This window comes from Geotrypetes seraphini, chromosome 17 (genome assembly GCF_902459505.1).
Source record: "Geotrypetes seraphini chromosome 17, aGeoSer1.1, whole genome shotgun sequence".
NCBI lineage: Eukaryota > Metazoa > Chordata > Amphibia > Gymnophiona > Dermophiidae > Geotrypetes > Geotrypetes seraphini.
This window is the reverse complement of record NC_047100.1, coordinates 7,188,856-7,211,520: the sequence shown is the minus strand read 5'-3', so window position 1 is coordinate 7,211,520 and position 22,665 is coordinate 7,188,856. Positions and strand designations below refer to the sequence as shown.

General features: G+C 44.4%; 1 protein-coding gene across 1 annotated transcript in view; it reads left to right on the top strand.

Moving 5' to 3' along the window:
- The first annotated feature begins 7,027 nt into the window (after window positions 1-7,027).
- The window catches only part of LOC117351074 (G-protein coupled receptor 22-like), a 117,602-nt gene continuing 101,964 nt past the window's right edge, over window positions 7,028-22,665 (top strand). Inside the window, exon 1 of the mRNA XM_033925786.1 lies at window positions 7,028-7,473. The gene's annotated coding sequence lies outside the window, so the exon portion shown is untranslated. The remainder of the gene's footprint in view (window positions 7,474-22,665) is intronic.

Genomic DNA, 22,665 nt, shown 5'->3' with positions numbered 1-22,665 from the left:
GGACAGATAGGGACATGTGTCTGACTACCTGTATGTAAACCACTTACATTATCAGTGGTATATAAACACTGAAATAAATGAATAAATACATTCTCTCTCACACACAAAGATTTAACCCAGCTTGGCTCCTCTGCCTGGCAGCGTAAAGGGTGTTTAATATTGAGTCAGTTTCCTCCGCAATGCGAAAGCAGTCTCACACTTTGAGCCACCGGGTGATGGGACCCCTCAGCTGCTATTACACGATTCCTCTACAGTGCGAGGTCAAACTGCGCCACCGACGTCTCCCTTTCTGCTAGCCCTGGAGAGGGAACTGCTGGGGGTCAAGGCCCCCAAGGGAGGAAGAGAATTTAAAGTGGCCCGACTACTGCCTCTTTGTGGCCACCAGAATCTCGGCATTCTAGGTGACCACCAAGACCACCTAATGGAGATGTGGACCCTGCTGAAGGAGAACACGTGAGATGAAGCTACCTGAAGGTCTGAAATCTGTTTGAAGGCCGACAAGGGGGAACATGGGCAAGTGAGAGAAGCAAGGGCTGTGAAAAACTATCAAGGACAATGTAGTAGAAATGTGGCTAAGAGGCAGAGAACTGACTAGTGAAAAGAAATCTTTCACAATGAGCAAAACACTGTCCCCCTTTCGACTAATTTCCTCTCCTCCGAGGTATCCTGTGGTCTCTAGTTCCCATAGTTCCGTTCTTTGTTAATACCTTAATTAATCTCGTCCACACTTTCCCTTCCCCCAGCGGGACTGCGGGGTGATTTATCTGTGCCGTAGTAGTGGAGCACTCTCAGTTGCGTAGCGACCAACTGAGGAGAGAGGAACGAGCGCATTGGGAAGAAGGAGGAAGGTGACGGGTTTCCAGACCTGCTTGTGAACCAGCTGTCTAGGGTTTTCATCAGATCCGTAAGCACTAGAAAAGCAAGTTGATCAAAGAGGTCTCGAGGAGGCATCTCCCCACCACACTTTCTTGAGATTTCTTCTCATTTCACATCCCTGAGGATAAGCATGCAGTCTCTCATTCATTCCAGTCACACAGCAGTTTAGTTTCCGGCCCAATACCCCGGCTGCAGTCTAACATCTCAGGTTTATTGCTCACCTGTGTATTTGCACTTGGTCTCTTCCTGATTTCCATTCAAGTTCTCTGCCAGCAAAATAGACAAATGGATCCTTTTCCGGAACCGCACCTTGGAATATTCTTACACCGGAGAAGCACGCTACTTCCGGACTTGACTAATGGGCTGAAATGCAGGTATTTACAGGCCTGGGCTTCCCAAACCTGTCCTGGGAACCCCCGAGTTTTCAAGAGGTCCACACTGAATATGCATGAGATATATTTGCATATGTTAGGTCTCTAATGACTCAAAAACACCAAACAAACCCCAGAACACTCACAATTTAACAACCCTTAAACCGATGGGCAGAACTCAGAACCATAGATGGTACAAAAATCACAAACAGGGAGAAGCCCTTAAATGTGCTTTCGTGGGGTCTATCATCGCTCTGTCTTTAGTCAGTTGGAAGCTTTTTCTAGATGCTGTATATATATTTCTCAACAAAACTCAATTTGTCAAATGTCCATTTCAAAATCGCGAAGACTGAAAAAGTTTACTTAACTTAAACTGGCGAAAAAAACATGTCTGATGATATCTCACTGCAGCGGGTTCTGACGTGTTTCGACAGAACGGCTTCATCAGAGAACCCACTCTCGCTGGCTGACCATCGGGAGAAAAACTTCTTCTTAACAGATGAAAGATAATGTTGAGCAAAACCAAAAAACTGCTTGCCTCTCTTGACTATCTCTCTTCCGGACAGCGAAGTACATATTTTGGCCAGACCCTGTCTGACAGAAATATTGCAAGTTATATTCTGATTCAGGGGTTATAAATTCTATTAGATTAAGACACATGTTGAAGAAAGAAAAAAAAAATATTTTCCTGCAGTTTGTTCTCCAGTGCCATTTGATGTCTCTGCTTCAGGTACCAGATTTTGGTTTCTGAAGCCTTTTGGGGTATGTGGTTGGGTGTATTAAAAAAAACAAAACACAAGAAACACATGTACACACAAGTGGAAATAACCTAACTAATTAACCCCCCCCTCTTTTTACAATACCACGAAAGCGTTTTTTTTTGCGCTGCTCCCGATACTCGTAGAGTTCCTATGAGCGTCGGGAGCAGTGCAGAGCATTCGGCAAGCTTCCACAATTTTGTAAAAAGGGTGAGGAGGTAAATAATGCCACCCAAGCTGCAGGTTATCCCAACAGTACAGCACCAAAACACCTACATAGCTCCACTAATCAACGTCTTGTTTCAAAGCAGCATCACAGTAGACAGAGCAGCATTAATCACTGTCCACAGGATGAATCTTCTGCCGTCCTCACTTCCACTGTGTTAATTTCAAGCTTTGTGGATAAAGTCCCTCAGTAGATATATGCACGAATGCAATAACATAATAATCATAACATTTAAGGAATAATAAAGATTTAAAGGCTAAATTAGCTGGTATTTTGCGAGCAAGCAGCCTTGCCTTGTAAAACATGATTCAGATATCTTAAGAGTCATTCATACTAAGCGACTGAAGGCAGTAATGACAAAATTGCACAGACTAAATAGTGGATCTGCTATAAGAAAACCCTGATTATTCTATCTTATATTCATACTTTAATTATGATATTAATTCATACCATTGAGTTTCTTTTTGGTATGATAAATATTTAGCACAATACAAATGAAAAAGATTAGGATAAGAACATAAGAATAGCAATATTGGATCAGACCAGGGGTAGGGAACTCCGGTCCTCGAGAGCCGTATTCCAGACGGGTTTTCAGGATTTCCCCAATGAATATGCATTGAAAGCAGTGCATGCAAATAGATCTCATGCATATTCATTGGGGAAATCCTGAAAACCCGACTAGAATATGGCTCTCGAGGACCAGAGTTCCCTACCCCTGGATCAGACCAATGGTCCATCTAGTCCAGTACCCTGCTTCCAACAGTGGTCAATTCAGGTCCCAAGTACCTGGCAGAACCCCAAAGAGTAGCAACAGTTCAGAGCCCCTAGATGAATTAGTGCGCACTAAATGCTAATTATGCACCCATTATATTCTATGGGCGCATTAACATTTAAGAACATAAGAACATAGGAACAGCCCTACTGAGTCAGACCAATGGTCCATGAAGCCCAGTAGCCCGTTCTCATGGTGGCCAATCCAGGTCACTAGTACCTGGCCAAAACCCAAGGTGTAGTAATATTTCATGCTACCAATCCAGGGCAAGAAGTGGCTTCCCCCATGACTTTCTCAATAACAGACTATGGACTTTTCCTCCAGGAACTTGTCTAAACCTTTCATAAAACCAGCTACGCTAGCCGCTCTTACCACATCTTTGTGCAACACGTTCTAGAGCTTAACTGTTCTCTGGGTGAAAAAATTTCCTCCTATTGATTTTAAAAGTATTTTCCTGTAACTTCAGCGAGTGTCCCCTAGTCTTTGTAAATTTTGACAGAATGAAAAATCGATCCACTTGTACCCGTTCTACTCAGGATTTTGTAGACTTCAATCATATCTCCCCTCAGCCGTCTCTTTTCTAAGCTGAACAGCCCTAACTGTTTTAGTCTTTCCTCATACGAGAGGTGTTCCATCCCCTTTACCATCTTGGTCGCTCTTCTTTGATAAGGAGACCAGAATTGAATGCAATACTCCAGGTGAGCAATACAGGGGCATTAAGACAATCTTAGTCTTGTTAACCATCCCTTTTTCAATAATCCCCAGCATCCTGTTTGCTTTTTTGGCTGCCGCCACATATTGGGCAGAAGGTTTCATCGTCTACAATGATACTCAGATCCTTTTCTTGGATGCTTTAGTAAAAGACCCCCCATAGTGCGAGCAGGATCAGACTTAAAGAATGAAGAATTATCAGTGCTGGTCAGATCAAACTTCCAAGCATGCCCGATGGTTCCGACAGTAGAAATGATTTTCTGGACAAATATATATATTTTCTGGACAAATATATATATGTTTAGAGCAGTCTATATCCTGTTATTACCGTGGTACGCCTTTTTTCTTGGATTCCCACTGCCGCTGTTCTGGTTCCTGAAGTACTGCTGTCCTCACTCCTCTTAGAGAGGGTCTGCTCAAAAACTTCAGTTTGTAAATCCACAGGCTGTAGACTTCACAACTCTTTCCAGGTGAAAAATCTTAAAAACAAACAAACAAAAAAAATGTAGGGAGTTCAATCCATGGTTATAAAGAATGCCAGTCCAGGTATTCCCCTTTTAAAATCTCCCAAAACTCCAGGTAAAATTTCTTCTTTATAACCCAGTCCTTGGACTCAAAATCAAGTAACAAACAGGAGAACAAAGGTATTTAATTCAGGGAAGAATCCAGTTCAGTCTCTCTCTTGTCAAAAGGATTCAACCTGTCACTTTATATTCTTTTTTTTTTTAATCTTTATTCGTTTTCAAAAATTACAAGTGTACAATAATCCATCAGAAATATATTAATTAATCACTTGACAATCTTAATTGTAATCTTCCAAATACATAAATATAAAAAAATTCCACCGCTCCCTCCCATATACTAATAATTAACAATTATCAATTATTATCATTCATACTCCCACCCTCCCTCCCTCTATCTTGTCCAATACTGAGGTGTTTAAGATGTCTGATCATTAGAATAAATAATCAATAGCCCCCCAATCTTTTTAAACTTATTATAATTACCTTGTTGTATAGCAAGCACCCTTTCCATTTCATAAATATGGCATACTGAATTCCACCAAAAAGCATAATTTAGTTTAGTATAAATCACTTTATATTCTTTTAATTTTGGTTAATAGTTCATGTTAAACACAATTCATAAAAAACCTCCAGTCCCAAATCCTCAGTCACCTCCTTCTCACAGTCTAGTAACTAGTGACATGCAGTAAGGGTTTTCAGGGAATCCCCAGCTCTGCTTTTTTATCTTTTTTTGTTTACTTTTTCCTTGTTGCACTTTGATTTGTTGAATAGGAAGCCTGCTCAACCAGTCAAAATGCATCAAACAAAAAGTAAACAAACAAACAAAAAAAATCAGGGCTTTTGGTCTGGGGATTGGCTGAGCAGCATATCAGATATCTAGATTTTTGGAAGGTGTTCGACAAGGTTCCGCATGAACGTCTACTTCAAAAAATTGCGAGCCATGGAATCGAGGGCGATATATTCACGTGGATTAAAAACTGGTTGGCAGATAGGAAACAGAGAGTAGGGGTGAATGGACAATTTTCGGAGTGGAAAAGCGTCACGAGTGGAGTGCCGCAGGGTTTGGTGCTCAGGCCTGTGATCTTCAACATATTTATAAACGACCTAGAAATTGGCACGACGAGTGAGGTGATTAAATTTGCAGACGATACAAAGTTATTCAGAGTAGTGAGGGCACAGAAGGATTGCGAAGACCTACAAAGAGACATAAATACGCTTGAGGAATGGGCTGGGAATTGGCAAATAAGGTTCAATGTGGATAAACGAAAGGTGATGCATGTTGGTAACAAGAATGATATGCACGAATACAAGATATCTGGAGCTATACTTGGAGGGAGCCCCCAGGAAAGAGACTTGGGAGTACTTGTAGACAAGTCAATGAAACCGTCCATGCAATGCGCGATGGTGACGATAAGGGCAAACAGAATGCTAGGAATGATTAAGAAGGGGATCACAAAAGATCTGAAAAGGTTATCATGCCATTATACTGGGCCATGGTATGCCCCCACCTGGAATACTGTGTCCAACACTGGTCGCTGTACGTGAAAAAGGATAATACTACTCAAAAGGGTCCAGAGAAGAGAGACAAAAATGGTTAAGGGACTGGGGGAGTTGCCGTGCAACGAGAAGCTAGAGAAACTGGGCCTCTTCTCCCTTGAGAAGAGAAGACTGAGAGGGGACATGATCGAAACATTCAAGATATTGAAGGGAATTGACTTAGTAGAGAAAGAGTGACTGTTCACCCTCTCCAAGGTGAAGAGAACGAAAGGACACTCGCTAAAATTAGAAGGGGATAGATTCCATGCAAATGTAAGGATGTTCTTCTTCTCCCAGAGAGTGGTAGAAATCTGGAACGCTCTCCCGGAGGCTGTTATAGGGGAAAGCACCTTCCAGGGATTCAAGACAAGGTTGGATAAGTTCCTACTGGAACAGAACATATGCAAGTAAGGCTAGACTCAAATAGGGCACTGGTCTTTGACGTAAGGGCCACCGCTGGTCTGACCCAGCAGCGGCAATTCTTATGCTAAGGCTGAGCTCATTGATCCTTTGGTCTACTTTGCTGTGATCACTGATCATACGATTTATTGAGTTTGATGTACAACTTCTCATTAAACCAAAAAAAAACCCAGAGAAGCAGATTAGAACAAAGTCAAAGATTACGTACTGTAGGACAGAGACATCTAAAGAGAAAGAGGAACGTCACAGCTTAGGCGTCAGCGATGGGAGAAAAGCATCCTAGGTAAACTTTTGGGGCAGGGCTTAATTTAGGGGGGGGGGGGCTGGTAGTTCCACTACATTTGTAAAGACTCCGGAAGAGCAAGGATGTTCTGTTGCAAGTCCTCCCTCGCCTACAACTTCAACTTTCTTGAACCTACAAATTAAGCCCCGCTTTGGGGGTAAGCCTAAAATGATGGCAAAGAGAAAGGAGTGGAAAATCGGAGAATAAAATCACCCCCCAAAATAAAAGAGGTGAGGCCCAGAGTCAAGAAGCAGATGCACCGTGGGGGAAAGAGCAGCAAACGCGCCTAAACCTTTCCCCCCTCTCGAATGGAGACTGATTTCAAGACGTTAATGACTCTCGTTCTCAAAAGCTTCGCAGCTGCACATTAAGGTCGGGCTCAAGAAAGCGCGGAAATCGGCTCTAAGCGCGGCTTAGTGGGCCCGAGCAGCGTGCGTTCGCGGGTCACGAGCCTTCTGGAGCACGTGGCCCCCATCAGTCCTTAGCCCAGCTCGCGCCAGGACTTTTGATACCAGCATCTGCGCCTCCGGGAGGGCGGCCAATCGGCGGAGAGAAGCGGGAGCCAATCGGGAGCGGCGCTCTTTTTTTTTTTTTTTTGCTACCTTTCTGCTCGGTGCACAGGAGAGGAGGCGAGGATGGAGGGATGTTGCCTGCAAGGCTAGGTCAGATCTCCGCTTAGGCCGGGCTTGGGAGGGATGCTGCCTGCATACCTAAGCCAGGTTGCCACTTAGGCCGGCTTTGCTGCTTGGCCACAGCAGGGAGACAAGAAGGAAGCAACTCCCCCCCCCCCCAGCTGCAAAATGCACGAAAGGAGAGCAGGGCATAACGTTCAAGGACAGATCTGAGCGGGGATGAGACGCAGCACCGCCAAAGTAGCATCTTGCCAGCTGGGATCCAGACTCCCCCCACCCCCCACCTCGAAACTTTCAGCCCGTCCTTCCGGGCTCCCAGATGGGACTCGACCGCTGACTGAAGGGAAGAGAGACGGATGCAAAGGTAAGTCCGGCTTAAGACTGGGCTGGGCTCAACGCAGCTGCGGGCTTGTCCTTTGCAAAGTCTTTTCTGAATCGTCTCGATTCGTGGTGGGGATTCAGTGCTGGCATCAGGTGAGGCACGAACTGCACTTTGCAGATGCTTCTGCTGCCTGGCAATGTGTGGATCTGTGCTTGAAATTACTCTGCATGGGTGATTGTTTTGGGGGGGGGGGAAATGAGCCTGGTGAGGCTGCCACCACAGTGCCACTAACGTCAGCTCCCGAAACTGGGAGGGAAGCGGTGGGCTTCAAAGCTCCTTAGACCTCCCCCCCAACCCCTATCGTCGCTATGGTCCCCAGTTCCCTGCTTTGCCCCCTTTTGCCAGCCTTAATGAGGGGATCAGGAAAAGCCCCTTCTTGCCTTCTCTGCAGTGTGGAATGCCAAGGCTGATGGTGGATGCTGCAAATGAAGCCAAGTGCTTTATTAAAAAAAAAATAAAATAAATAAATAGTGATTTGAAGATCAAGGCGAAATGAATTCTGTGTCGCTCGTTTTAATAGGGCATTCCCAGTTGAAATGTGCAGAGCTGCTTTTTGTGCCTGTGGGTAGGAAATGAGGCACATTATAATGTGTCTTCTCGGAGTGGGGTAGAATATTTGTCCGGCAACAAGACCACGTTTTGCCAATCGGCTCCCCAGTTCAAGTTAACTGAAGGGCGATCACTGTTGCTGTCTTTATGCTTTAGCTTGTGTATTGTATAGTTTGGCTTACTAAGGAACGAACAGATATTGGTATTAAAAAAATGGTTGTCTTACATCACATTTTGTACAGTATAACATAAATATTAGAATTGTTAAAAAGCAGGCCTCAAGAGTGTAGCATTTTCTGAACTATAGTCCTATCACTTTTATAGCTCGCTGAAAGGCATATGCAGCGCGCTACGTTTTGACATGTAATAGACGGTCCCTGCTCGGAAGAGCCTACAATCTAGCTTGGACACACAGGGTTGGGGAAGGGTGGGGTGGGCTTTTCAACGGGCATTGAACACTGCCAGAGACGGAGCCCGCCGTAGGGTTTCGGGCAGCTTGTTCCAAGCTTACGACGCAGCAAAGCAGAAGGGACGGGGGTCTGGAGTTGGCGGCTGAAGAGAGAGGCACTTGCCGGCTGAGTGGAGCTCTTGGGGGGAGGGGGGAGATAGATAGTGAGCGCATTTGTAGGTCGGTAAGAGGAGTTGCTCGTATTTTGACCGTCTATTACATGGTTCCCAAACCTGTCCTGGGGGACCCCCAGCCAGTCAGGTTTTCAAGATATCCCTAATGAATATGCATGAGAGAGATTTGCATATAATGGAAGTGACAGGTTTGCAAATCTCTCTCATGCATATTCATTAGGGATATCTTGAAAACCTGACTGGCTGTGGGTCCTCCAGGACAGGTTTGGGAAGAGGAGAGGTTGCGTGCTCGTAGGAGAATCTAAAGGTGTTAGAATTAGTCTCTTTTCATTTGCTGTGTAAAGCCACCTGGAGGCTAATGGTCCATATAGTTGTCTGGGGATTTTGGGGGGGCGCAGGTGAGCAGAGGGAGCCTCGAGGTGGCCAGTCACAAGGCACCAGCCGTAACAAGACTTTCCAGTTATCTGCCTGGTGCGTTTTAAAGCAGCCCTGCCTTTTTCTAAGGAGAGCCAGTAAATATACCATGAAAGCTTGAGAATGCAATTAATAAAACAGAACATCAGGACCATGAAAAACTGCAGAAATGTTTTCTATTGTTAAAAGCAACATCTGTCTTTGAAAAGTGTCTCTGTCCGTTTTATACGAGGGGGGCCGCTGAAAAGTTCTCAGCCCTGCCAAGAGGCCACGAAGCTTGCAGGTTATTCCACTCTCTTTGCATTTCATCTCATTGCAACGACAACAGTTTCATGGCTCCGCAACATTCTCTGCTTGGTTGGGCTGCCAACTTTTCAGTGGCCCCCCCCCCCTCATACGTTTCTCTGGAGCCCTGAGTCTGTTCCTTCTTTGGGGACGAAGGCGCGGATTAGTGGGGAGTGGGAGAGGATGAAGATTGTAAAGAAATCTTCAGATGAGCTTTGATTTTACAGTTGCAGATTCTGTGATCGGTTTTTGGGTGATGGGTGCAATGAGTCCCTGAGTCATAAGTTATTGGGTACAAGCACAAATTGTTTAAAGAAATAAGTGATTGCAGCAGTGTCACTGTTTCTAAACATTACTACACTTCTCCCTCCGTATTTGCGGGGGTTAGGAGCAGAGCCGGCCCGCGAATGTGGAAAAACCGTGAATAATATTTGGGCCGGTTCTGCCCTTATCGCTAGCTTCTCACGGCTATTTTTAGCCCCCCCCCTTAAGCCTTACCTGGTGGTCTAGCAGGTTTTCAGGCAGGAGCGATCTTCCCATGCTCCTGCCCCGGGCAGATCGCTCACAGGAAATGGCTGCCTTGAGCTCCCTTAGTCTCGCGAGCCATTTCCTGTGAGCGATCTGCACGGGGCAGGAGCGTGGGAAGATCGCTCCTGCCTGAAAACCCGCTAGACCACCAGGTAAGGCTTAAGGGGGGGCTTACAGGGCTAAAAATAGCCGTGGGAAGTCAGGGATAAGGGCAGAACTGGTCCGAATATTATTCACGGTTTTTCCATATTTGCGGGCCGGCTCTGCTCCTAACCCCCGCGAATAAAAAAAAAAAAAAGCCCAAAAAATTAAAATGTATTTTTTAGTCAAAAATCGCGAATAACCGAATCCGTAGATACGGAATTCGCGAATAGGGAGGGGGAAGTGTATTGCAAACTCATCACTTGAAAAAGACTCTCCAGCTTGAAATCTGAACACCCAACTGGCCATGTAAGTAAATTTCACCAAATTAGTTTGCTTGCCTTTGAGCTGCAGGGACATGAGAAAACATGGCTGTGATAGTACGATCTTTTTTTTTTTTTTTTTTGGGGGGGGTGGTTAATTAGCAACTGTTTAAAACCTGTTTGTTGTCCCCCCCAGTTATTAAGGCTTCAACCCTTCCTACTGGCTATTCATTCATCTTTCGTGTACATGGTACAGTCATTATGTAGGTATATTCTTAATTTAATTGTCTTAAACTTCCAAAAAAGATTGTCTGAAATAGAAGCAGATCTTCCATTCACTCACCTCATGCTCAGAACAGAAATCAGAGGGCATTCTGGCCACAACTCCTGAAGAGTTTCCTGGGAAAAGCAAATATGAGTGGAGAAACACAGCAGCGAATGACACGGGGACAAATTTTTTCCCATCCCCGTGGGAACTCATTTTCTCATCCCATCCCGTCCCGGCGAGTTCTTTTCTTGTCCCTGCCCTGTTCCTGCAAGCTCTGTCCTCATCTGCACAAGCCTCAAACCCTTTAAGATCAGGCGTGTTCGAGGTTTCTGTGGTTAAGATAGAGCTTACTGGAACGGGACAGCGACAAAACTCACGGGGATGGGACGGGACGGGGAAATTGAGTTCCTGCGAGGTCAGGGAAAATTTTTTACCCTGTGTCATTCTCGAAAACAAAATGTGGAGGGGATGTGATTGTCTAGAGAGGGGAGAAAGTAACTGGAATGGTGACATTGAGAATGAAGGTGTCAGGTCAAAAGCGCGCGCAGACAATTGAGAAAATTACTGTTTTTAGGGCTCCGACGGGGGGGGGGGGGCGTGAGGGGGGAACCCCCCACTTTACTTAATAGAGATCGCGCCGCGTTGTGGGGGGTTTGGGGGGTTGTAACCCCCCACATTTTACTGAAAACTTCACTTTTTCCCTCGTTAAAAGGGGTCATGAATGCAGGTAAATTAGGGAAATCCCTTTTTTTTCAAATTCACTGAGCTTTGGAACAACCTCCCTGCCCCGCTGCTGAACCTAAGCTCATTCCAATTATTCCGAAAGCATCTGAAAACCTGGCTTTTCTCCAAAACGTAAAGCTATCTATTGAAAATGTAAAGCTAGCTCTCCTCTTCATAACCTCTAATTTCTTATTATGTCCTTCCCTCATTTATTGAATTACCTGTAAACCGTGCCGAGCTCTATCTTTATGGAAATGATGCGGTATACAAACTTAAGGTTTAGTTTAGTGTCTCTTCCTCTCTCTCTTTTCTATCTCTCTTTCTCTCTCTCTCTTCCTCTCTTTTTTCTCTCTCTCTTCCTCTCTCTTTTTTCTCTCTCTCCGTTTTTTTTTCTCTCTCTCTCCTTTTCTCTCTCTCTCTCTTCCTCTCTCTTTTTTTCTCTCTCTCTCTTTTTATTCTCTCTCTCTTTCTCATTAAAAGGCGTCATGTATGCAGGTAAATTAGGGAAATCCCTTTTCTTCCAATTCACTGAGCTTTGGAACAACCTCCCTGCCCCGCTGCGGAACCTAGGCTCATTCCAATTATTCCGAAAGCATCTGAAAACCTGGCTTTTCTCCAAAACGTAAAGCTATCTATTGAAAATGTAAAGCTAGCTATCCTCTTCATAACCTCTAATTTCTTATTCTGTCCTTCCCTCATTTATTGAATTTACCTGTAAACCGTGCCGAGCTCTAGCTTTATGGAGATGATGCGGTATACAAACTTAAGGATTAGTTTAGTTTACTTTAAACACCACCATTCTCCAAGCGTTTATTGACAGACCACTTTTACCCTCTAATCTTTCAAGAACACTACGATCTAGTCATCGAAATCTTCTTTCTGTCCCTTCCTTGCGACATATTGTTTACGACACAACACAAAAATCCATCTTTTCGGCAACGGCTCCAACATTATGGAATGTCTTTGCCAAGAATCTTCAATAGCTACGTTTAAATCCAACCTTAAAACATTCCTGTTTCAGGATGCCTTTAACATATAATTGAAAGAGATTTCTTTAATTACTCTATATTTTTATTTTATTTTTTTCCCCTTCCTTTAAGGCAGTGGTCTCAAACTCCAACCCTTTGCAGGGCCACATTTTGGATTTATAGGTACTTGGAGGGCCTCAGAAAAAAATAGTTAATGTCTTATTAAAGAAATGACAATTTTGCATGAGGTAAAACACTTTATAGTTTATAAATCTTTCTTTTTGGCTAAGTCTTAATAATAATATTGTAATTTATAGCTAAAGCGAAATATGATCAAGAAACTGTTTTATTTTGCTTTTGTGATTATGATAAACATATTGAGGACCTCAAAATAGCATGTGGTCCCCGGGCCGCGAGTTTGAGACCACTGCTTTGTTCTCTTTTTTTTAATATTGTATTTCTCCCCCCTCTTTCCTTATGTATCAAAATCAAATAGCTGTTATTATTCCTGTATGTGTATTTTAAATTTATTTGATTTTTTTAACAATACGATACAATACAGCTTCTTATTCTTAGGCTGCTAAAAGTTCATAAGCAAAGAATTTATCTTAATCCAGCATAAGAATAAGTTTGGCTGTATTTTGCAGCAAAGAATTATATTTTTCATACCATTCAATTATATGCAATGACTGGGTGGTGAGGCGATATTCTTGGGGTTCGCCCCTCGTCTCTGAGCATATTTTTTTCACTTAAAATCATTATAATTCAATCTGTGCAAGAAGTCTGTTTATTGTACCAGAGGAGTGATTCGATGCTATTTTGGATATATTCTCTTTAATCGCTCTCGCAGATAAGAAGAGTACCAAGAATTTTGGTTTTCCCCACTATTTGTTTTGACGGCTTCTATAGCTGGCAAGTTGGCGAGCAGCGCTTCTTACCAGCTGCCTCTTCCTCGGCACTAAGGGCCCCATTTGTGGGAATTTTAAACTACATTATGATGGGAGCCCAATGCCCTGGTTTGGCTAGAGCCCACCAAAGTGTTAATCCTACCCTTTGGCAGCAAGCAAGTTCAGAAAAGGAAATATAGACAGTTAACCTAGTGAGTGGCAGATGCTTCTCCCTTCTATTCCTCTCTCACATCCCCGCACTCCCCATCATTGAAAACCCCCAAATCCCCCCCCTCCTCCTTCACACCTTTAGTGACATTACTTGGCAAACAGTGCGAGTGCCATATAAGCTATTAACAAAGTGGAACATGATATGAATAAGAAACATTCACACAGTAATTGGTATACAGCAGGCCACAGCTTCATTTATTGTGTAATAAATTCCTTCAATAGCCAAGCTAGGCTAAGGATTAACGCCTCATAAACAGAAAGTTGAACCAACCCAGAAGTGCTACCCGTCATGACAGCCAGATAGCGTGCCACTTGCCTGCTGGCAGCTGCTCACCTCTCGCCATTCCAGCCAGGGCTTAACGAATCCAGCAAGATCCTTCCTGCTTATTGACCAGAGCCCCGATTCACTAAAGTCGGCGATCGTCGCTAACCGGCCCAATCCGCAAAATGGCCCACCACGTGTTTTTCCCCTCGATCGCCCATTTTCCGACCAGGCCATGCAAAATAGCCAAGTGATTGATTCACTAACATTTGCTTGGCTATTTTGCATTGGGTTTTATGATCCTAAAACCTAACTGCTGTAGACCTGGCACAGATATTGCGTGTATTACACATGCAAAGTATCTGCCCCATAAAAAAAAAATGAAAAAAAAAATCCCCCACCGCTCGCAATGGCCCGCCCCCCTGGTATGCAGTGACCCACAAATAGCAGGAGGGATGCCCACTGCCACCAGATGCTCCAACCCCCGTGCTGAACTTAAATATGGCAGAAGGGATGCCCACTCCTTCCTGCCATCAGCCCCATCGGCATCGCCCCCTTCCCCCCCCCGCACCGATCACCCCCCCGTGCCGAAATGGTAGGAGGGATGCCCACTCCCTCCTGCCACCGCAATGCCCCCTCTTTCCCTGTGTCCATACCTTTGGTGTTGGGAGCAGGAGGAACCGCAAACACCTTCTGCTCCTGCTCCTCCGCCCGGCCTGCTACGCTACTGTCGGCCCCTCCCTGGGGGTGACAGTAGCGTGATGAACCCAGAATTCCACCACTAATTCTCACTTCTGGGTGAAAATTAAGATGTGCACTCGCTAAAACAGAAACAGCCCAAGGTACAACCCAATTGCTGTGACAATAAACAGCATCAGTAGGGGACAATATTATAATCCAGAAAAGGGGGAAGGAGGTATGCTGCCTCCAAGGATCAAACAAATGACCCCAGGCCTCAGGGTACAGCTTTAAGTAGCTGAAGAAAGACTCTGCCTTTCCCAACCTGGGAAAACTGCAAGTTTGAAAAATAATATCCCTTGGACTTGCTCTCTATTTAGTCCCCTCTTACCTTGAGGCCTCCATTTGCTTTCTCCCAAGCTAGGACCATATTAGTCATGTGCAGTGTTGCCCCCCGTTAAGTGACAGGCTCAGGACTGAGCCTTCGCCCTTAGTTACTGTGTCTGAATTCAAGAAGGTGTGGGATAAGCATGTGGGATCTCTTAGGGAGAGGAAGAGATAATGGTTACTGCAGATGGGCAGACTGGATGGGCCATTTGGCCTTTAACTGCCATCATGTTTCTATAACCTTAAAGTTCTATGACATCACAATGCAGCTGTAAAGAGCCTTAGCCTATAGGAAGAGGAGATGCAAATGTTAAGAGCCTTAGCCAATAGGGAGAGAAGGAGATAGTGGATGCTGCGGATGGGCAGACTGGATGGGCCATTTGGCCTTTATCTGCCATCATGTTACAATGTTTCTATAATCATAAAGCTCTATGACATCACAATGCAGATGCAAAGAGCATTAGCCAATAGGGAGAGGAGGAGATAATGGATGCTGAGGATGGGCAGACTGGATGGGCCATTTGGCCTTTATCTGCTGTCATGCTTCTATAACCATAAAGTTCTATGACCTCACGATGCAGGTGTTAAGAGCTTTTAGCTCTATTTGATAGCAGCAGTAGACTCCAGAAATTATTAATTCAGAATCACCTATAAAACGGTATTATGTAATTCATGGCTTGGCAATTCTGTGCTTTAATCCAACATACTCAACCTTCCATATCTGTGCTTCTAGGTTTTTTGCTTTTCTGTTCGCTGGTCCCCAACCCTCATCCTATTGTTTAACCCCTTGAATGTTCTCTTTTCTTTCCTATATCGTAGTTCTCCCCCACCCCCTTCCACTAAGTTTAACTGTATGTCAACTCCGAGTATAAATTTTAAATTTTGCACCCCAATGTACAACGCCTAGAATTCAAGATAGGCATTTAATCAAATGTTTAATAAACTTATAAACTTGCCTAGGCTTCTCTGATCTGAAGAAGAAGGATTATCTTCAATAGCTAATCAAATCGTACTCCAGTTAGTCCAATAGAAAGATATCGCCTGATTTCTTAAATTGTTTTATTTCTAGATATTATCCATGCTCATATTTACTTGTGGTCTAGAAAGATGTTTCCTGTACCCCCAAACCAATCTCAGGCCCTCCCTTTTCTCCCTCTGCCATCTTCTTCTCGGTTATTATGGAGCTCTTTCAGCTGCTGCTGTGATTACTAAGAGATTATGTCAAGTGTGTGTTCATATCTGAGACACTCTTTGAAGCTTGAATAGGCAGAGTTCAGGTCACATCAAAATATGCCATCCTGAGGGAGACGATGATTTACAAGAGATGAGGAGAAAGGGGAAATGATTGGAAAGTGACCCAGTCCAAGAAGCAAATAATAGCCTCAAGAAACCTAAAAAAAAACCCAAAATTCAATAGCTCAGTAGTGACATCTGTGTGTTATGGTCTTATGACATTAAAACTTTTTAAAGCTTGGTTGAGGCTCATTTGGAACTATTAGGCGACAGCCTCTGATGCCTCATTAGCAAATATTTGGGCGTGGGGAGGTTTTCATTTTAACCCCCTTCTCTCTGCCCAATCATTGTGGTGACAGTTTTTTTGGCCAGAAGTTGTAGATGGTAACTTCCTCTGTGGCTTGGTGCATTTGCACTCTTGGTTCAGCCCCCGTGGGTTGTCTTAGTTTGTTCAAGGAGTGTGGTTTCTACCTCATGGGTGCTGTGAACACAGCTTCCATGGCATCTTCTCTCGCAAAAAGGCATTCCCCACACAGGAAAGCTAGGGACCTCTCTCCAAAATCACTGAGCTCTGGAACAACCTTACCTCCCCTCTTCGGAACTTGAGCTCTCTCCAAGTTTTCCGCAAACATCTGAAAACCTGGCTTTTCTCAAAAAATGTAAGTCTCCCTCCAACTTAGGAATCAAGGAAACTCTTATATCTTGGCATCCCAAGTCCTCTAAATTTTCTTCACACTTCTACCTCTAACCCTCTGTTGTAGTTCCTTCCTATTTCTCCTACTGTAAACCGCGTCGAGCTCTACGAACGTGGAGATGATGCGGTATACAAACCTAAGGATTAGATTAGATTAGATCTCCAGTCCTGCGAGCCCACAGGTGGGATGTTAGACATGGAGGAGCCCAGGGCACAAATAGAGAAGACTTCAAAGTTCACCATCAAACTATGTCTCCTTGGCATGGAGACCCAGAATAATTGCTCTGGTTACCACCCTCTAATGCCGACCCAGCCCACAGAGCAGAATCCAGGTTCAGGAATCAAAGCCAAGTTCACCTCATTGCATTAAAAGGAATTTTCAAGTTCTCTCAGGGTTTCCGCAGCTGGCATTGTGCTTGGTGCAGGTTTCCAGATCTCGTTGTGTCTTGTCGGATTAAAAAAAACGTTTCGGCCACCATGCTGTGACTTTCTTCAGAGAATGCTGTGAGGTCTGAAGTTTGTCTTTGTAAATAGTGGGCCCACTGAACTGATTGGGAACAGGGTAGTCCGTTGGTTACCAATTTGAATTTTGGCGGGAAAGTCAGTTGGTCACCTTGATAAGTTGCCTCCGCAAGTTCCAGAGCAAGAAATTAAAATCTAGAACGAAGCTCGCTTTGGCACGATGCAAGTACTACGGCAGGCGGTTGGCAGTAAATTTGAGAGACCGAGATCGTGTTCCATGCACCCTGGCTCAGAAGTGAGGTTCATTACTGTCATGAGGTACAAATAATTAACCCATTATAAGACGTCGCCCCCTAGAGCACAAGAATGCCCCTTACCTGTGGTCTGTGCATTAATTGTGGAACCTTTGCTTTACCGCAGATAAAGATGAAAGCAGAAATACATTTTTCTTAAGATTATTTTCTAAAGTTTGTGTCCTGATAACTGAATAGAGAATATGCCCCCTTATTACGTATTATAACTGCATTAATTAAGATGCCAAAGTCATGGACTAGATTTGAGATGTATTACAAAGATATTTCACCTTCCAAAAGCATTTGTGAGGCTTTCTCAATGGTTGAAGTTTATAATTGCTTATGCGGCACTTAAAAAGGCAAAGAATCACATAAAATCTTGATTGGTATGCATTCATGTAACAATGTGAATGGTATCTGTACTAGATATTAGAGAACTCCAGCACCTCATGACCTTGATATGTCCTTGCCACCATCTGTGGCACAGAGAAAAGACTTATCTTGCTGAGGCTGGGGGGCCTGGACAAATGCCAGGTTTTGGAAAATCCATCCGGGAGCCCGGACAGTCCTCGTCTTCACTCTCCCAATAATTCTCCCAGTCTCTCTTCCTTCCCTAGCAACTGAAACTTACAGCATACACTAGGTCTTGCTGTTGGCAGGTCAGGAATGCCGTTGCCGAGTGCTGAGTTAGGCAGTAGGGCATTTGGGGAGTAGCTGTTTAGCTAACAGGGCTTGGGATCACCGCTAGTTACCTCAAGGGTGCACTACCACTGGGCGGGCCTCTGCCCACCCACCGCTATACCACCAAACTCCCTTCGTAGCATAATCCAAAGCAGAAGTTCTCGTTTTGGGCCCCTTTTATCAAGCTGCATAAGGGTTTGTTGTTTTTTTATCGCAGACCGCTGAGCGTCAAAACTTTTACCGCAGCGGTCTGCGATAAAAACAAAACAAAACCCTTACACAGCTGAGTAAAAGCAATCCTTTGTTTTTCAGCTTGAGGATGGTCAAGAGGTACACTATTTTCAACAGCAGTCTTGTATTATCAATTGTTTTCCTGTCATATGTCCGGAAATAAATTATTGTATTATAGCTGGCATTCCTCCTGTCTAGCCTCAGGCTTTCTATCATAAACTTGTTAGGAACCAGGTCACACAAGAAGTGACACCAAAATCTTTTTAAAATTTGTTTCTAGTAATGATTTGCTGGTTGTCTTTCTTTTGATTGTCTCTTAACTAATTGGCTTGCTTTAAAGCATGAATGCAATAACACTTGAATGATTAATGGTTTGGACACTTTGTTAATGGTTGCTGAATCCTAGTTAGAAGAGGTTTGCACTCAAGGGTCCCAACCCCAGTCCTGACTCTTGGTCAATTTGGTCTACACATTTTGAAGACAGTTTGCAAACCAGTTTCCCCAGTGACAAACGTCCACATGGCTAAAAGTTATGGTTTGCATTCATTCCTTTCCCCGGGGTGAAGAGGCGTTCCCAGGGGCCTTTTTGAGTCGGGATGGAAAATAGCACGCGTGGATTGTATTCTCAAAATCTCCATGCATTGTTTTATATTGATTGCAATTTAAGCAATCTGATCAAGAAATATAGGGCCCTTTTTACGAAACCGCAGTAGCGATTCTCGCTTGGCAAATGCGATGCAGTCCGTTCAGTTCCAATGGGGCTGAATCGCATTTGCCACACCCGGGACTCGCTACTGCATCTATGTACATGGAAAATTGAGAATTAAAGAAAAAAAAAACAAAACAAAACCAGAATACATCTTTCAAAAGTGAGAAATAGGAGGAAACACTCTTATTAGTCCCCAAATGTCCGAGGAGCAAAAATAAAAGGAGAGAGAGTTATAAGAAAGTGACCAATATCAGAAATGGCTTTAACGATCAAACGGCAAATTCAACAATAAACGGTTCAACCATTTCAGCTGGGACCACATTTATTTAGCATCAAGAAAAGCTCTCGACTGTTCTGGGATATAAACTGGCCTACATTTTTTTTTTTTTTTTTTTTGTCCACCGCTGGAGCTAAAGCCAGAAACTCAACACTGGGCCCCGCGTGGGCTTCGGCATTGACTTTTTTGTTTTGTTTCAAAGCTGGCTAGCACATGACTGTTAAGTTAGTTTCAGACTTAAACTAGAGTTACCCGATTTTTACAGAAGTAAAATACAGACCCGTGGCCATGCGCCCCGTTCTGCCCCGCCCCCCAACCGCTCAACCTAGTCACTTATTCGGAGCGGCGTCGGGGAGGGCATGTGCGCAAGCGCGGGTGTTGACATCACACGCCTGTGCGCATGCGCAGAGGCTGCTCCCAGCTGAAAGCTTTTCAAAGCCTGGGCATTGCCGGGTTTAGAAAAGCCGTCTTGACGCCCGGACACGTATTCTAAAAGGAGGACCTGTCCTGCTAAATCCAGACGTCTGGTAACCCTAGACTTAGCCAGCCTTGGCTTAGCACCTAAACATAGGACAGCCAAGTGTGCGGTCCTATTTATGCACCGTTCATGGCAGCCCAGAACTTAAAAGCGGCCACCGATCGCATGTCAATCATGCGACCGTGCCGGCTAGAGAATCGCGCCTCCAGTAAAAGTAGAAACTGGAAACATTTCCGGCGCCTACCTTTGATGTAGATTGCGCCTTACCCAGGGGCGGGCAACTCCGGTCCTGGAGGGCCGGAACCCAGTCGGGTTTTCAGGATTTCCCCAATGAATATGCACGAGATCTATTAGCATACAATGAAAGCAGTGCATGAAAATACATCTCATGCATGCATATCCTGAAAACCCAACTAGATTGCGGCCCTCGAGGAGGGACTTTGACACCCCTGGTATATGGTGTGTGGTCCTCGTGATAAGGCGTAGGGGGACAAACTTAACGATCTCAATTTGTATACTTTGGAGGAAAGGCGGGAGAGGGGAGATTTGATAGAGATGTTTAAATACCTACGTAATGTAAATGCGCACGAGTTGAGTCTCTTTCATTTGAAAGGAAGCTCTGGAAAGAGAGGGCATAGGATGAAGTTAAGAGGTGACAGGCTCAGGAGTAATCTAAGGAAATACGTTTTTACAGAAAGGGTGGTAGATGCGTGGAACAGTTTCCCAGTAGAGGTGGTGGAGACAGAGACTGTGTCTGAATTCAAGAGGGCCTGGGGATAGGCACATGGGATCTCTCAGAAAGATTACTGTGGATGGGCAGACTGGATGGGCCATTTGGCCTTTATCTGCCGTCACATTTCTGTGTATTTTATGTATGTTAACTTATAACCCGTTCAGAGCACTTTCTGGAGAACTGGATTGAAAACAAATAATTCAGCAGAACACAACAAAGTTATGAAAAATGGAGCTGGTCAGTCACAGATCTCTCAAAAAACTCCACAAAAAACAATGTTCCTAATAATGTCCGTTCGTACGTGCAGTCAAAACTTCTTAAACACAGGAGTACACTAGGACTACAGTAATCCACAGTAACAAAAATCAGTTTCCAAAACAGAGGGCAGCTGCTTATCCACAAACAAAATCCCATTAGCCAGACCTGAGAGCGGCCCTGTTTGGCACGAAGCTGTTTCAAGAGCGCTGGCAAATGTCCCCTCTCGCAACTCCCAAGTCAGAATAGAAAAACAAACAAAAGAAAAATTTGTACCGTGTAGGAGTCGTGAGGGGGGCCTTTTTGCCAGCGCTCTTGGCCGCTCTCGAGTCTGGCTAATGGAACTTTGTTTATGGATAAGCAGCTGCCGTCTGTTTTGGGAACTGATTTTTGTTACTGTGGATTACGGTACCATAACTAAAGTGTGCCGGACGTTGGTGCGCCGACAAACCCGCGGTGACATTTGCACGTAGGAGTAACGTGTGCTGCCGCCTCTGCCGGTTTCAGGCCTTCAGGTTTGCGCTCTGAGGGGGGGGGGGTGCTAGGGAAACCCCCCCAGTACACTTAGAAGTCCTGGTGCTCCCGTTGGGGGGTGGTTTGGAGGAGACCCCCCCCCCCCCACTACACTGAAAAGTCCCGAAGAAAAGAGAATGGGAGTTTTCAGTGTAGTTTTCACCCCTCCATGGAAGGACCAGGACCTCTAAGTTTAGGGGGGGGGTTCCCCCCTCCACACACCCTTCAGAGCGCAAACCTGAAGTTCTGAAAGTGGCAGAAGCGGTTGCGCGCAAAGTTGCCGCGGGATTGTCGGCGCACCAGTGTCCGGCGCACTTTTGACAGGTCACCGTGGATTACTTTAGTCCTGGAGGACTCCTGTTTTTAAGAAGTTTTGACTACATTATTACGAACAATGTATTTATTGTGTGGAGTTTTTTTTTGAGCCCTATTTTCCATAACTTTGTTGTGCTGAATTTATTGATTGATTTATTTGAATTTGTTTTCAATCCCGTTCTCCCCAAAGAGCTCAGAATGGTTCACAGGTTGACATATATAATATACGGTTAACAGGTTACAATTTTTCGTCGTTCCAGTCCAAGGTTTTTCAATACACGTTTTATCCTTACTTGAAACATACTAGGGATCGCAAACCAATTTACATAATATGCAGTTTACAGGATAAATTTGGCATAGTTACAGTACAAAATTTATCAATATATGTTTTTATCCCAATGTGATATCGTATACATTAATATTTCTGCGGGTGTATCTGTTCGGAGGTCTCTTTCTCTCCACTTTTTGATGTTCCAGTTGTCTTATTATAGAGAATGACACGGGGAAAAATTTGTCCCCGTCCCCACAGTGATTCAGTTTCCCCATCTCGTCCCCACGAGTTAGAAACATAGAAACATGACGGCAGATAAAGGCCAAAGGGCCCATCCAGTCTGCCCATATGCAACATCCACTGTCTCCTCCTCTCCCTATTCGCTAAGGCTCTTTACACCTGCATTGAGATGTCATAGAGCTTTATGGTTATAGAAACAGAGAAACATGATGGCAGATAAAGGCCAAAGGGCCCATCCAGTCTGCCCATATGCAACATCCACTGTCTCCTCCTCTCCCTATTCGCTAAGGCTCTTTACACCTGCATTGTGATGTCATAGAGCTTTATGGTTATAGAAACAGAGAATATAATCAAAAAACAGCAAGGGAATATATTTATCCAAGGTGATGCTTATAAATCACTGTTGTACTAATCACCTTTGTTTTACTTCAAGCACTAATTTCAACACAAGACATCAGTCTTGTGATATAGAAACAGAGAAACATGATGGCAGATTAAGGCCAAATGGCCCATCCAGTCTGCCCATCCGCAGTAACCATTATCTCTTCCTCTCTCTGAGAGATCCCACCTGCCTTTCCCAGGCCCTCTTGAATTCAGACACGGTATCATATCGGTGCCTGGCG